The sequence below is a fragment of the Saimiri boliviensis genome, chromosome 19 (genome assembly GCF_048565385.1).
Source record: "Saimiri boliviensis isolate mSaiBol1 chromosome 19, mSaiBol1.pri, whole genome shotgun sequence".
NCBI lineage: Eukaryota > Metazoa > Chordata > Mammalia > Primates > Cebidae > Saimiri > Saimiri boliviensis.
Window position 1 is genome coordinate 2,218,621 of NC_133467.1, and position 15,911 is coordinate 2,234,531.

Consider the following 15,911-nt stretch of genomic DNA (forward strand, 5'->3'; position numbering starts at 1 on the left):
AGGCTTATGGTCAAATCCATTCAACAAGTCTCTAGGAAGTTCTGACCTTTCCCAGATTTTCCTGTCTTCTTCTGAGCCCTCCAAACTGCTCCAACCTCTGCCTGTTATCCAAAGTTGCTTTCACATTTTTGGGCATCTTTCAGCAATGCCACACTTTACTCATACCAATGTACCGTATTAGTCCATTTTCATCCTCCTGATAAAGACATTCTCAAGGCTGGGAAGAAGAAGAGGTTTAGCTGGACTGACAGGTTCACAGGGCTGGGGAGGCCTCAGAATCATGCTGGGAGGTGAAAGGCACTGATTACATGGTGGTAGCAGGAGAAAACGAGGCAGATGCAAAACGGAAATCCCGGATAAAACCATCACATCTCATGAGACGTATTCACTACCATGAGAACAGTATGGGGGAAGCCACCCACATGACTCAAAGGATCTCCCACCAGGTCCCTCCCACAGCACGCAGGAATTATGGGAGTACAATCCAAGATGAGACTGAGCTGGGGGCATGGCTCAACGAATCAGGAGCCAAATGAATTTTGATGATGTCCCTTTTCCTTGCTACTCAAACTCCAGACGTGTGTAAATTCTCCATCTCCTTCGTAAGAGCTCTTTCCCCACGAGGTTCTGTCACATGCTATCTCTGGCAGTACGGTGTCTGTAATGTGCTCTGCATCACCAAGCTGTGGCCATAAGATCCAGCTCTTTATCATCTATAAAATGTTCTGCAATATCTAAAATATACTTGTGGCTATGTCTGGGTCAATGAATATTTTGAATTTATCTTTTCAAACATTATAGACTAAATGGAAAAAAAAGGAAACAATAAAGTATTTTAGATGCACAGCAAACTCTTCTCTAAGGTTCTGACTTACATTTTTTTCTTCGTGTGTTAGTCTGTTTTCATACTGCTATAAAGATTCCACCCGAAACTGGTTAACTTCTAAACAAGAGAGGTTTAACTGAGTCGCAGTACGGCATGGCTGAGGAGCTCTCAGAAAACTTACAATAATGGCAGAAGGTAAAGAGGAATTAGGCGCCTTCCTTTACAAGGTGGCAGGAGGGAGAAAAAGCGTGAAAGGGAACTACCGAACCCTTACAAAACCATGCGTTCTAGTGAGAACTCACTCACTCTCACATGACAGCAGAGGGGAACCATCCATGTGATCCAATTACCTTTCACCAGCTTCCTCCCTCGACACCTGAGAATTACAATTCAACATGATATCTGAGTGGGGACACGGAGCCAAACATATTATTTCTTCATCTCTTATTTATCAACAGTCACTGCCTCCTACCTGAAAGAAAATTTAAATTAATTTCTAGGTTATAATCATATTATCTGTGACTAATATATTTACCTTTTTCATTTATAAAAGGCCCAACTACAGATACATTACAAATGGCTTTTTCCATTTATATTCAAAATTATGTGAAAGGGACAGCAAAAACACATTACTCAACTGAAAGCTACTATTGCTTATCTTACAGAAGATTAAATTCTTAGGTCAGTTGACTGAAACTACTCATACTTTATAGATTTAACAGTAGAAAAGCAAAATTATGATAATATAACTAGAGAAATATGATAAATATGATCAATTACTCTAACATTTATTTAGACTACCACACGATTAATATTGTTGTAATGATTGCTGTAACGATCACATTTTAAAACCAGCAAAATTAAGATACCTACTTTAAAGATGCTCTGAAGTTATAACTTGATAATAAAAGTAAAATCAGTATTGGATGAAAAATTCAATTAGGATGAACGGATCTGCTTGAACAGCTTCAGGGAACTTAATCTCTCGTCTGTTCTTTTAGTTCTTCTATTTGTGTTTCCCCTATATTATTATTATCACTAGAGGAGATACCCAACATTCATTATTATTATTAGAGGTCCTTCCCCTCTCTGAATCTCTTTTTTATCACGTTTACTTTTTCTTTCTTTCCTCACATATATGTGGGATTGAAGACTGCCTGATTATGTAATGATGACGTCAGTGTCAGAAGCAACATGAAGATTCCAGAAGAAAATTTAAAATATATAATTCCTTTCCTTATAAATGTTGAGCATTTAAAACGTTAAAAAGTTAAGCCAATGTCATTTATAAACATGAATCATGTTTGCTTGGGCTCAGCACCAAGCGTCAGTCAACTCCATGGATAAGAAACCACTTTAGTAATTTTAAAGTACAATGTCAGGAATTATACATCAATAATCATCTGTATATTCACAAAAAATGTTAATTAGACTTGGCAAATTATATGTAAACTTTTATCTAGTTCAGCTACCTGCTTGAAGGTAGCTGAAGCTTGTTTATCCCAAGGGACATTAATTTAAATGTTTTATTGAAGACATAGTCCTCGTCAAATTGAAACTCCGTTAATTTAAATGAAGGTATAGCTTAGTTTATGTGTAAAATAAAAACTTTACATCTTCTAGTAACTCGACATATGATTTTGGATTACATGCAGTATTATTACAATATGGGTGAGCATTAAATGTAAAAAAGTAATTATGGTTGAATGCAGATTGCATGAAGAACAAAGGCAAATAATGTTTAGTATACAAACAGATACTAAAAGAAGATGTTTACTTAATCTTATCTAGGCAATATTGCCTGAAATTAAAACTTTGATTAATGTAATTACTTGTGCACAAGAAAAAGAATATTGTCTAGATATAATTTTTCTTTAAAGGTCTTAAGCCATCCTTTTTTTATTCTACTAGACAGCTAAGAAAATACCAATTCATACATTATTGTTATTAAAATAATTATCTGTTTTTATGTATTTAAAAACTTAAGCTATATCTGTAAAATATTACAGAATAATTAAAGGAGCAAGTTATAAATGTTCAAATGTGCTAAATATCAGATATACTGAAGAAATTTAACAAGTCTTTGCTTACTTACTATTCCATTATAAACGGTAAAAGAAGTTGCTTATAAAACGGTAAGATTCCATTGCCCTCTACTACGAAGCCATACATTTCCATATTTAAAATAGTCTATTTATAAAATGACATGCCAGCAGTTACTCAGCATCAGAAGTAGAAGATATTTCAAGTAAATTGAAATTGTCATTCTTGACCCATTTTAGAAATAATGCATAGGTCTCAAAACATAAGAATTGCCTTCAAACAAAAACACATAAACTTGATGTATGAAAATAAATATATTGAATGATATAAGGGAGTAGCTTAACAAAAGAGAAATTAAATATTCACTATTCAAGAAGATTTCATTGTAGAATATATCACATTTCTTACAGAATTGAAACTACTTATAAAATGGCGACTGTTCCACTGGATATATAAACATGGCTTTATTATTTGGGCCTATTCCATGGTATATTCCTTGTTATATGTTAATGTTTAAATTAACCAGCATTATTGCCTTAAGACTTTCTAAAATTCACCTACAATCTCTTCTCATATAGCTTTTTATTTTTTAAATTTCATGTTCTATCCCATTGATATTCATTCAATCTTTAGAAATGTTTACTAACGTGAGTTCCTGGGTTTTATCTGCACAGTCAGAATTCCCAGAAAAAAATGCTATGGCAAAGCTGCCCAGTTCCCTCGCCCTTCAGGGATCTGAATATCCTGAAACTCAGCACACCATGCAACAAACTGAATACCATCTAAGAATGCAATTAAAAGTCCGTTGTTTCAGTGTTTCATCAATATGATGCCTTGCTGTAACTGATGATCAGGTTAATCACAAATACATTAATTTGTAATGCTGAAAACAGTTTTACAAATATCATCTTACTCAAAATATTTTATTGATTCTCATTAGTCCTAAATTAACTACATTTGCTTTAAAAAATATGCTTGGATACCATCTTTTTTAAAAATACTGTATCAATAGAAATACCAGGTTAAACAAGCACAAAGCCAAGAAAACCAATGATGCCAGATACTGAACTTCTATAGCACAGACCTCTGAACACCCTAGCAGGAAAACGCTGCTGAGTGGAGATACCATGCAGTGCGAGCATCTTTTTAAAGCAATAAGATAGGAGGCAGTGCTTTGTGATATTAGATCTGTATCCTATATTTATAATAGTAACACACTTGCTTATCACTTCTTAGTTTGGCATTCTTCTAAAAGCCCTACAAATATTAATTCTTTTAACAAATATAAACCTTACAGTTACTATTTCACAAAGGAAGAAATAGGAACATAATAAGGATTTTGCTCAACCTCACGTAACTACTACGATAGAATAGATTCAAACTGAAGTAGTCAGTCTGACTCCAGAATACATACTTTTAGGTTATATGAGTCACAGGTGATATTGTGTTCTTAGTGTTTGATAAGCATTTAACTTGGATTAAGTGGGTTAGTATTTATAAATATATTGGACACCTAGCAGGAATTAAGTCTGTTTTCTTCATTTCGGCCCCATGACTTCATACTCAACTTCATGATTGGATACAAGTTTCCAAATTGTCGCAGTACACCCTTCATCATGAACCATGTACAACAGCTTTTTCAGCAGTGCCTTCAATCCAGGACTCAATTTCAAATCAGTACAACAGTAAGGAGCATTGAATTCTTGCTGATAACTTGACTTCAAGTCCATTTTTTTTACACGAAGAAGAATTACAAGCAAAGATTTATAATAAGTCATCTTTATCACTTAATAATCAAACCTAGATATGATTTCTTCCTGTACTTTATGAATAGCAGACTTAAATTTTATTTTTATTAAAGAAAAACCAGATCTCTTTCCATGTTTTTAAATTCAAAAATCCTAAGGGCATACCTGATAAGTAGAAAATTTGATCACAACCCTAGCATTAGAATTAGATGTCGCATTTTCAAAAGAACAAGATTTCTGGCTCTCCATGCTGCTTGAAAATTTACAAGGGAGAGATGGAGAATGAAAGATAAGATAAGAAACAGAAGGTACTGATGAATTGGACACCAAGCTTGGTCATCCTTCATGATGTAGAGTGTACCAGAAATAGGTACTCTGCACGATAATATACGGTATTTCATGGGGCATTTCACCCTGTGATTGATAATCAAATCTCCAATAATGTTGACAATTTTTCACTTTTAATAACTGCTGATAGTTTATTTCTATGAAGACAATCTTCTTTATTAAATAAAAGAAAATCTGAGATGGCTATAAAGATAGTCAATGTGTCTTCTTAAATATTTAAACACCAGTGATTTATCAACCTACTGTACTTATTCTCATTGTTTGCCACTGGTTTTACAAAGGGAATAAATTACCATTTCCATATTTCTTTTCACTGGACTCTGACCTTCCACGCTTGGAGGTCCCCTCCAATAGCAAACTGTCTCTCGATCCCTCAGTAACTTAGTCCCTAGATAACCACAAGTTTTTATTTTTAAATCTTACTTTCAGCAATTCCACAGCACTAAAGTTAATGGCTTGCTAAACCCTTGAATGCCATTAAAAGCAAGACTCTGTACATTTGTCTTTTAACTTGGTGTCTGTTCTACTTTCCATTCTTCTTTAAACAGTTGTTCTTCTATAAAAGCTCAGCAGGGAGCTGTTCCCCACAGGCTCAATCAAGTGCTCACATCCGCTGGTCTCTCTAGCAGCAGATTTAATACATTTATCTGGACAAAATTAGGCCCTGAAACATGGTGAGTTCTCAATTTATTGAATGGCAAAGCAGAAACCAAACCAACCAAATGGACTAAACAGATCCTCGTATTTCCAATCTTCCAAATGTAACTTACATGAGATAGATCTTGATCAATTTTTAGAAAAGGAAAACTTGGCAACTCCATAAACAAAAAGAAAACTCCAAGAAATTTCCTTCATGTAAAAAATAAATAAAAATAATAATGTCTCTGTATTCTTTGAAACTGCCTTTCTTTTGAAACTTAAATTATAAGAAAACAACAAATATTCTACATTAAAATGTTTAATAAGCTTAACTAAATTTCTGACGATATTGTGTATCTAAATGTAATTCAAATTTAAGAAAAATAAGTATCTTCCACATGTATTACATATCAAACATACTAATATAAGCCAAAATCCTTTAATAAAACATGAGTATTACAAATATCCATCCAATAATGGATTTAGTGTTATACGGAAATTTTCCAAACTTCCAACTACTTATCTGAAGGAGTGTGTGTAAACCATAGCATGTCCAAATACACACACATTTCTCCTCATAGAGTAAGAAAAACAAATTATAGCACACACAGAATAAAATCTAATGTAAAAAAATGAGTATACTACCACAGAATTTCCATTTCAATTAAAATGACCAGACTAGAGAAGGTGGCACACTATAGTCCATGTCATTATCATAAGAATTAGGTTAGTCTCCGCCGGGCGCGGTGGCTCAAGCCTGTAATCCCAGCACTTTGGGAGGCCGAGGCGGGTGGATCACGAGGTCAAGAGATCGAGACCATCCTGGTCAACATGGTGAAACCCCGTCTCTACTAAAAATACAAAAAATTAGCTGGGCATGGTGGCGCGTGCCTGTAATCCCAGCTACTCAGGAGGCCGAGGCAGGAGAATTGCCTGAACCCAGGAGGCGGAGGTTGCGGTGAGCCGAGATCGCACCATTGCACTCCAGCCTGGGTAACAAGAGCGAAACTCTGTCTCAAAAAAAAAAAAAAAATTAGGTTAGTCTCAATGAACCTGATGACATGATTTTCATTGGACCAAACATTTAGATGTTTTTTGTTTTGTTTTGTTTGTTTGTTTGTTTTTAGCACGAACTCAGACCTCCACTACCACAAATTATGCAGTTGAGTTTCCCACATTTGGGGAAACCGCAGGGTTCAGCACATTCAGAGTGCAATGGATAAGCCTCGCCTTGGGAAAACCACCTTCGTGATCACGGTATCTCCCCTGCTAGGTTAAGTATTGAGATGAGTTTTTAAAAGAAATATCATGTTGTTTTCCCAGATTATCGTATCTTCCTTTGAATGGTGGATACATAATTAATGAAGCCATTCAAGCTAAGAATAAATTGTCAGAAACTCATCTGCCTTTAGTGTTTACATATGTGTCATTTTATTAGATATTTGAGATGGTTAATACACAGAAGGCCTTATTTCCACTAGGAGTTTGCAATCTTCTATCAATGTAAGGCAGACAGGACTTCTTTCTCAACATGCAAGGGAAAAAAAACAATTTTTCTTAAAACTTTTATTTTAAATTCAGGGGGCACAAGTACAGGCTTATTGGATGGCTATACTGTGTGCTGCTCAGGTTTGGGTATGAATGATGCTCTCACCTTGCTCATGAGTACAGGACTCAGTAACTGATTGTTCAGCTCTTGCCTCTAACCCCCTCTGGCAGCCCCCAGTTTCTAACGTTGCCACATTCATGCCCTCGAGGACCCAATGTTTAGCTCACACTTATAAGTTAAAACAAGGGGTATTTTGTTTTCTGTTTCTGCATTAATTTGCTTAGGATAATGGCTTCCAGCTGAATCCATGCTGTTGCAAAGGACGTGATTTTGTCCTTTCCCATGACTGCATACTATTCCACAGTGTATATGTACTACCTTTTCTTAATGCAGTCCACTGCTGATGGGTACCTAGGTGTCCTGATTTCATGTCTTTGGTATTTTGACTAGTGATATAACAAATATATGAATGCCTATATCTTTTGGGTAGATGATTTGCTTCTTTGGGGTATGTATCCAGTAATGGCATGGCTGAGTCAAATGGTAGTTCAACTCTTTAGTTCTGTGAGAAATCTCCAAACTGCTTTCCGCAGTGGCTGAACTAATTTGCATTCCCATCAACAATATATAAGCGTTCTCTTTTCTCCACAGCCTCACCAGCAACTGTTCTTTTTTTTTTTTTTAATGTTTTAATAATGGCCATTCTGACAGGTTTAAGACAGCACCTCATTGTTGTATTGATTTGCATTTCTCTGATGATTAGTGACATCTCATCGGTCTTGAAATAAAATCACTTAACACAGGAGAAAGCCAAATCAAATCTGTTTTATTTGCTCTATAAATGGGGAAATCACTCTAAAAATGGCAGGAGAGAAGTGGATACGGATCAAGAAATAGAGGGAGCGTGTAATAAATTTCAAATGCCATTCATCAAAGGATTTGATTCTAGGGTCATTGCTTTATTAAATTTGTCTCCTATTCCGTATTTCTAAATAGAAAACATGCGTGAGATAATACCAAACCCCAAGACTGCATCACAACTCTAAATGAAAATGTCATTTTAGAGTTTGAAACCTTGATGCAATTTTATTTAATTCTGATTTTGATTTTTTTACTGCAAATTTATTTCAACAACACGTTATCATAGCTACATTTCACTGTCTAAAAATTAAAATATGCTCTTTAATGATGGTATGTACAATTCATTTAAATCACGAAAAGTAGAATGCATACTGAAGTTCACTTCCAGTGGTTACATGAAATAAGACGGTTTTAAGTGGGTTATCATCATACTATGCATTAGAGAGGAATCTACGGACGACACAGTTTTAAGTAGTTATGTCTCCAACTGTCAATCCATCTGACCTAGCAAGGTGCTTCTATTTGTCATAACTAGAAATCTCTAACAGTAAAGGTGGAGTACAGACCAAAATGGCATTTAAATTCTCTGTTCATATTCACTCTAAGGCAGACATTGCCAAAGAGCCAGTTGGCATGGTGTGAATAAATTCCATGTAAAATGCGTTATATCCATTTAGCTATCGTGCCACACTATATTTCACAAACTATGACCCTCTCCCAGACGTCATCTACGTGAATAAAGGGTAATGTGTAAATCTCTTCAGAAGTCTATTTAAGTACTGCAATTAGCTGCAGGAAAGGATTCTGCTTTAAAATAAACCAAAATACAGTATTTTCTTGATAACTAGGGACAACTGATTCCCTTTCCAGGGTTCATAAAAGGCTGCTGAAAAGAGAGAGGGAAGGAAAGCTAAGCGGAGGATGACTTGGGTTCTTACACCGCATTTTAAATAAGCTTCATTTATGGGGGAAAAAAAGTTTCTCTTGCTTGAATGATAGTTTGAAATCCTCTGCATTATATCACTACTGCTATTATTCCCTTTGCAAAGACTTGAGAGTATAAAGAATAAAGCTTACCAGCTAACTAAAACAAGAATTGAACCTAGAAAGAACTGCGGACAAATAAAAAATTCAAGGGTACACACCAACTCAGAATTTCCTCATTAAATGGAAATTCAGTCCTAATTTCCTTGTTGTGCAACCTCACTCTTACTTCCGCCATAATTCATCTTTTCTCATTAGAGTATCGGTTATAAACCTTTAAGACTATGCTTGTCTACTGAGAAGTTGCTTGCTTCTCCTTGTCTGTAAGACGGAACTGGTACTGGGTATCTTAGATCTATCTGTTAAAAGTGGACCAAGAGTAGCCTATTTATGACTTTATATCAAAATTGTAATTCGTTAATATTTTCTAGCTATTATTGTAATAAGAGCCCCCAGCATATTTAATTCTCCAGCAGTGAAATGAGATTTTTTTTTTTAAGTTGGCAGCCATTTCTCCTCCAAAATAAAATGCCTGCATATCTATTTGCTATCATGAGCCGTGCAGGAAGAAAATGCCGCCGTAGCACTTTGTGATCTACTGAGTCACAGTGTTTGTACTGTAACTGCATCAATATCATTTAAATTACTGCTCTGAAAGTATTCACACACTTAAAAACATTAGTTTATATAGGCCAGGCATGGTGGCTAATGCTTGTAATTCCAGCACTTTGGGAGGCTGAGGTGTGCAGATCACGAGGTCAGGAGTTGCAGACCAGCCTTGCCAACATGGTGAAATCCTGTCTCTACTAAAAATACAAAAATTAACAGACATGGTATAAGGTGTCTCTAATCCCAGCTACTCAGGACGCTGAAGCAGAAGAATTGCTTAAACCTGGGAGGTGGAGGTTGCAGTGAGCCAAGACTCCACCACTGCACTCCAGCCTGGGTGACAGAGCAAGACTCTGTTTCGGGGGAAAAAAAAAGTTTATATATTCTAAAATGTCCTGTTAGCTTGTGGTAAATATGACTCAAACCACCAAGTTATATTTTCACCTGAAGAATTGCTTTAGAAATTGAAAAATAATCCCTCGTTCCTCCATTATTTGCTTCGGATTTTTGTAGTAAATACTTTGTGAGAACAAAAAGTATTTTTATTCTGAATAATTTTGAACATCATAATATGGCACCTTAGAACTGAATAAACAAGTTTAAAGAGGGGAAACTAGAGAAAACCAATGGAGTCAATTTCGGATCACAGAGAACTTTCAGGATTGCAGACACTAGGGTTGTCAGGCTGGCAACAGTCCACCTTGGGTAATGCAATGCAGTCTACCTAAACCCCTGTGTGGCTTCATTTAACTACGGTAGATTTCCTTCGCTGTCCCAAACTGCTATGTTGTGATTTTATATATCAGAAAGAGCGGCTGTGTTCACTGATGGCAAAAGTAAAAAACTCAGTAAACAACCTATCAAAGTGTATCAGATATGACCGAATCCTTTCAAAGAAAAGACAGAATTCAGCATACATTAATACTTGAAATAGTTACAGTTATAGCTCAAAGGAAATTTTATATTTAATAGTTTCAGATGTCAAAAAACACACAATTATGTAAAACACTATTTCTTTTTATCAGCATTTACACTACGTCGCCTTTAAAATATGACATATATTTTCAAGATTAAAGATAAACTTCTGAAAAAATATAATCAAGACAATATCCAAATAAGTCAAATTAGAAATAAGAAGTAGAATTACAACAAGTAGAAAAGAGGCAATATACACAATTAAGGACAATCCTGCATAATTCTTGTATTTATAAATTAATAACCTGAATTGATTTTAACAATCTAAATTTAAATTAATCCAGTAAAATAGCTTAAAAGTTAAAAATGCAGAAAACTAAATTTAGAAAAGTAATAAAGTTGTAAAAACACATTGTCTCCTCATTGTGTACGACCCTTTAACACACACACACGCGCACACACACACACACACACACACACACACAAAACCCATCCATCAATGACTGGAAGTGGACAGATTTAATCTATTTAATCAGACTTGAAAAAGTCTGCAAGATTATGAAAAGATATTCCTTAAAACAATTACTAAAATCACATTTTAGGAAGAAAAACAACGTGTACTATGAAACAAGCCATTGTTGTCTTCTATCACTTGTAATAATCAGTCCTTGTGAATATATGATATTGTTTCTATAGAATCACTACTCCAGTAGTACATTCTCTGCCTAATATGATATGTCATAGAGAATAAATCATCAGTTCACTTCATTTTAAAATAAAATTTGATTAGGAAAACATAATAAAATACGGTATGTACTTAGCCAAAATCTCTCCAAGTTCAAACGAAATTGTAAATTGTTAAGTATTCAAAACTAAGAATAAAGTTTACGTAAGTATCAAAATAACAGAGTCAAAGAACTAAAAAAGGGGTCTCCATGTCATTTTTTAATCTCTATTTTTATAAAATACATGATAGTAAATTAAAATTTTAATTCTAAAAGAAAAAGCATCTCTTGGCATGATAGATACAAGTGCATGTTTTAAATACGTATGTTTGCCAACTTTTATATTTACTTGGAAGTTTTACTGCTTTGTCTGTAAAATGATTGGAATAAAATTAAATTTCAGCTATGAGCTCCATTCCATTGTCTTTACTCAAGTACAGATCCAGGTGCCTCCATTATTAGGTTCAATATGTTAAATGAGTATTAAAAGAATAGATTTAAGACAAACAAAAATGTGGAAATTCAGAACAGAAGCAAATACAGCCTGGGGACAGAAAAGCGCACACAATAAATATCGAAAATCCTTTCCCTGCTCTGCTTCAGTGAAGCCTAAAATGCTAAGAAATGAAAGCTGAATTATTTAAATATAAAGTTTCATTGATATTCTGAACTGCTCAAGTTTGTTAATTAAATATTAAGTTTATTTTAAGAAACTATGCTGATAAAAAAAAAAGTTGTTAAAACTTTTACAGGTATTCTACCCTGCTGATTTCTACAGAATTAATGACGGCCTACACTGGAAAAGTTTTTAAATTATTGCACACTTCTCTGGAGTACCCAGTTTCATGATTAGCTAGTTTGGACAGGTTATCTCCTTCAGCTCTTATGAAAAATGAAGAGTATGGCTTCGGTGTCAAATGCCCTGTCCAGTTATAAAACTTCCATGATTCTGTGAGCTTTAACAAATTAAATATTTGGCATCTCACACATGTATCTATGGACCAATTTTGTAATGCTGTTGAAAACTTTCTAATAAAGTTTCTAATAAATGAGAAGCTATTCTAACAAGAAGGATAAACTGTTATTTTGAATCAAAAATTAAACAAGTATTTTACTTACCTAAAATTAGCAGAATAAGACAAACAAAGATAAATGTGACTTTAAACAGCTACTCTCTAATTTGGAGCATCCTATAAAGTTAACTTATGCTAAAAATAGCCACTGTCATTTCACTAATTCAATCTCTTTAAGTTTTCTTTTAGTGCTACTGAATAAATATTGTACTCATCTCACTAGTGATGCTGTATCAGTGGTGGTTAAATTATTTCAAAAGAGAAATGAAAGAAGCATGTACGTTCATTTTAGCCTTCTGAGTGAACAAGCAACTTCTAGTGGTAAACAGAAAAGACAAATGCACACATATAACAGAGATTAAATGAATAAATGTACCAAAAGACATATGCAACAAGATGTTTTCAGATAGTATCAGGAAAATCTATCCAAGAAATGGTTCAATATAACAAGTAAATTCATAACAAATACCTCCTTGATTTCAGTAAGACTTGAATGAAAATGTGTGAACATATCATCAGACATCTAGTATGATGTATGATGAAAAGAAAATTCAAGGTCCATGACTTAATCTGAAGCTCTGTAGTGGCATTTTTATAGTAACAATTTTCACTAAACATTTATTTACATGTAAAAATTGCTTAGAACAGAAAAGAAAATTCAAGGTCCTTCCTTAGAAAAGAAAATTCAACGTCCATGACTTAATCTGAAGGTCAGTAGTGGCATTTTTATGATAACAATTTTCACTAAACTTTTATTTACGTGTAAAAATTGCACATATTAATGGAGAGACTAATATTTTAAAACACGCATACGATGCATAATAATTTAATCAGGGTAACTGTTAAAACGATTATCTCAAACATTCATCATTTATTTGTGTTGACAGCATTCCAAACCTTTTCTTATTATTGTGATATATACAATAAATTATTGTTATCTATAGTCGCCCTGTTGTGTTATTCAACACTAGAACTTACTCTTTTTAATCTACCTGCTTAAACAAAATTCTCACAATTCTTTTTTCATGCCCCTATGCTGCCCAGCCTCTGGTAGCTATCATTCTACTCTCTACTTCTTCACCTCCACGAGATCAACTGTTTCAGATTTTATACGAATGAGAACATGCATTATTTGTCTTTCTGTGCCGGGCTTATTTCACTTAATATAATGTCATCCAGTTCCCTTAATGTTGCCTCGAATGATCATATTTTATTCATTTTGTGAATGAATTACATACATTTTCTATGTACATAAAGCAAATACATCTCATTTTCTTTATCTGCTGATAGACGCTTAAGTTGAATCTATTTCCTGGGTATTGTGAAAAATGCTGCATAAACACAGGAGTCTTCGTATGTCCCCCATATATTGCCTTTCTTCTCTTTTGGCTATATACTCGGTGGTAGGACGGTTGGGCAATATGGAAGATTTATTTTTAGTTTTTTGAAGAATCTCATGCTATTTTCCATAGTGGGTGTACTAATTTACATTCCCACCAACAGTGTACCGGTATTCCCCTTTCTCCACATCCTTACTAGCATCTGTAATTACTGACTTTTTGATAATATCCATTTTAACTGGGTTGAGATGATAGTTCATTGTCATTTTGATTTGCATTCACCTTATGATTAGTGATAATGAGCATTTTTTTATCCTCTTATTAGCCCTGTGATTATCTTCTTTTGAAAAATGTTGATTCTATTCAAACCATTCATCCGTTTTCCAATAAATTATTTTTTCCATTGAATTGAGTATCTTACATGTAGTAGTTATTAATCTTTGGTTTGATGAATTGTTTGCACTATTTTCTCCCATTGCAGAGGTTTTCTGTCTTCACTTTGTTCATTATTTCCTTTGCCGTGCAGAAGGTTTTAGCTTGATATAATTCCATTTGGCTTTTGCTTTTTTGCATTGTTTTTGCTTCTGTTGGTTTTGTTTTGGGATCTCAGCCAAAAAACCTTTACCCAGACCAATGTGTTGAGGCATTTTCAAAGTTTCAGGTGTTACATTTAAGTTTTTAATCCATTTTGAGTTAATCTTTGTATGCGATAAGAGATGGGGTGTAGTTTCATTCTTCTGCATCTGGACATTGGTTTTCTGACATCATTTTTTGAAGATGCTCTCCTTTCATCATTACGGAAGTTGCTTTCCTTTCCCTGTGGCATGTTCTTGCTACCCTGTTGAAAATCAGTTGGCATGTATGTTCAGATTTATTTCTGGGTTCTCTGCTCATTCCATTGTTCTATGTGTCTATTTCTATGCCAGTATCATGCTGTTGCGATTACAACACTTTATAGCAGAGTTTGAAGTCAGGTAGTGTGATTATTCCCACTTTGTTTTTTTTGCTCAAGCCTGCTTGGGCTATTCAATTTCTTTTGCGGTTTTATACGACTTTTAAGATGTTTTTTTCTATTTCTATGAAGAATGGCATTGGCATTTTGATAGAGAGTATACTGAATGTGTAGATCGCTTTGGGTAATACAGGCACTTTAACAATGACAATTCTCCAATCCATGAACACGGATACTTTCCATTTCTGTGTGTGTTGTTTTCAATTTTAATCAGTGTTTTTACAGATTTTACTAGAGATCTCTTACTTCTTTAAGGTTATTACTATTTTTTCAGTAATAAGCTTAAAGAAGTAAAAGATCTGGATTGCTTCTTTTTTTCAGATATTTTGCTGTCAGAGTATAGAAACCACACTGATTTTTAATGTTTATTTTGTATCCTGCAAGTTTGCTATATTCATTTATCAGTTTTAACAGTTCTTTCATGGAGTTCTTAGGTTTTTTAAATATAAGATGGTATTATCTGCAAACAAGGATAATATGGTTTCTTTTATTCCTATTTGGATGCCCTTTATTTCTCTCACCTAAATTGTCTGATAAGAAATTCCAGTACTGTGCTGAATTAGTAGGCATTATTGTTTTTTCCCAGAACTTAAATAAAGACTTTCCATTTTTTCTTCCCCCATTCAGTATGGTATTAGCTGTGGGTAAGCCATATATGGCCTTTATTGTTTTCAGCTATGTTTCTTCTATAAATGGTTTTTTGAGAGTTTTTATCATAAAGGGATGTTGAATGTTACAAAAATGCTTGTTTTCAGCATGTATTGAAATTATCATATAATTTTTGTTATTGATTCTATTAATTTGACATATCACATATCAAATTAATGTATGTTGAACCACACTTTCATCCCTGGGATAAATACCACTTAATCATAGTGAATGATCATTTTAATGTGTTGTTAAATTCAGCTTGCTAGTATGTTGTTGATGATTACCGCATCTATGTTGATCAGAAATTACGGTCTGTTGGCTGGGTGCAGTGGCTCACATCTGTAATCCCAGCACTTTGGGAAGCCAAGTTGAGCAGATCACTTGCGACAGGGAGTTTAAGACCAGCCTGGCTAACATGGCAAAAACCTGTCTCTACTAAAAATACAGAAATTAGCTGGGCACGGTGGCACACACCTGTAATCCCAGCTACTCGGGAGGCTGAGGCAAGAGAATTACTTGAATCTGAAAGGTGGAAGTTTCAGTGAGCAGAGATCATGCCACACTATTACACTACAGCATGGGTGACAG

The 15,911-nt window shown here is 34.4% G+C and overlaps 1 long non-coding RNA gene and 2 other non-coding genes across 3 annotated transcripts in view; all 3 read right to left on the minus strand.

Moving 5' to 3' along the window:
* Window positions 1–15,911, minus strand: part of LOC141582253 (uncharacterized) — a 634,729-nt gene that overhangs the window by 106,786 nt on the left and 512,032 nt on the right. The window lies entirely within an intron of this gene.
* LOC120360249 (small nucleolar RNA SNORA8) lies at window positions 3,868–4,006 on the minus strand. Its single transcript, XR_005576822.1, has one exon. It is a non-coding gene; the product is annotated as a small nucleolar RNA SNORA8 (small nucleolar RNA).
* LOC120360280 (U1 spliceosomal RNA) lies at window positions 6,727–6,886 on the minus strand. The gene has a single exon (XR_005576849.1). It is a non-coding gene; the product is annotated as a U1 spliceosomal RNA (small nuclear RNA).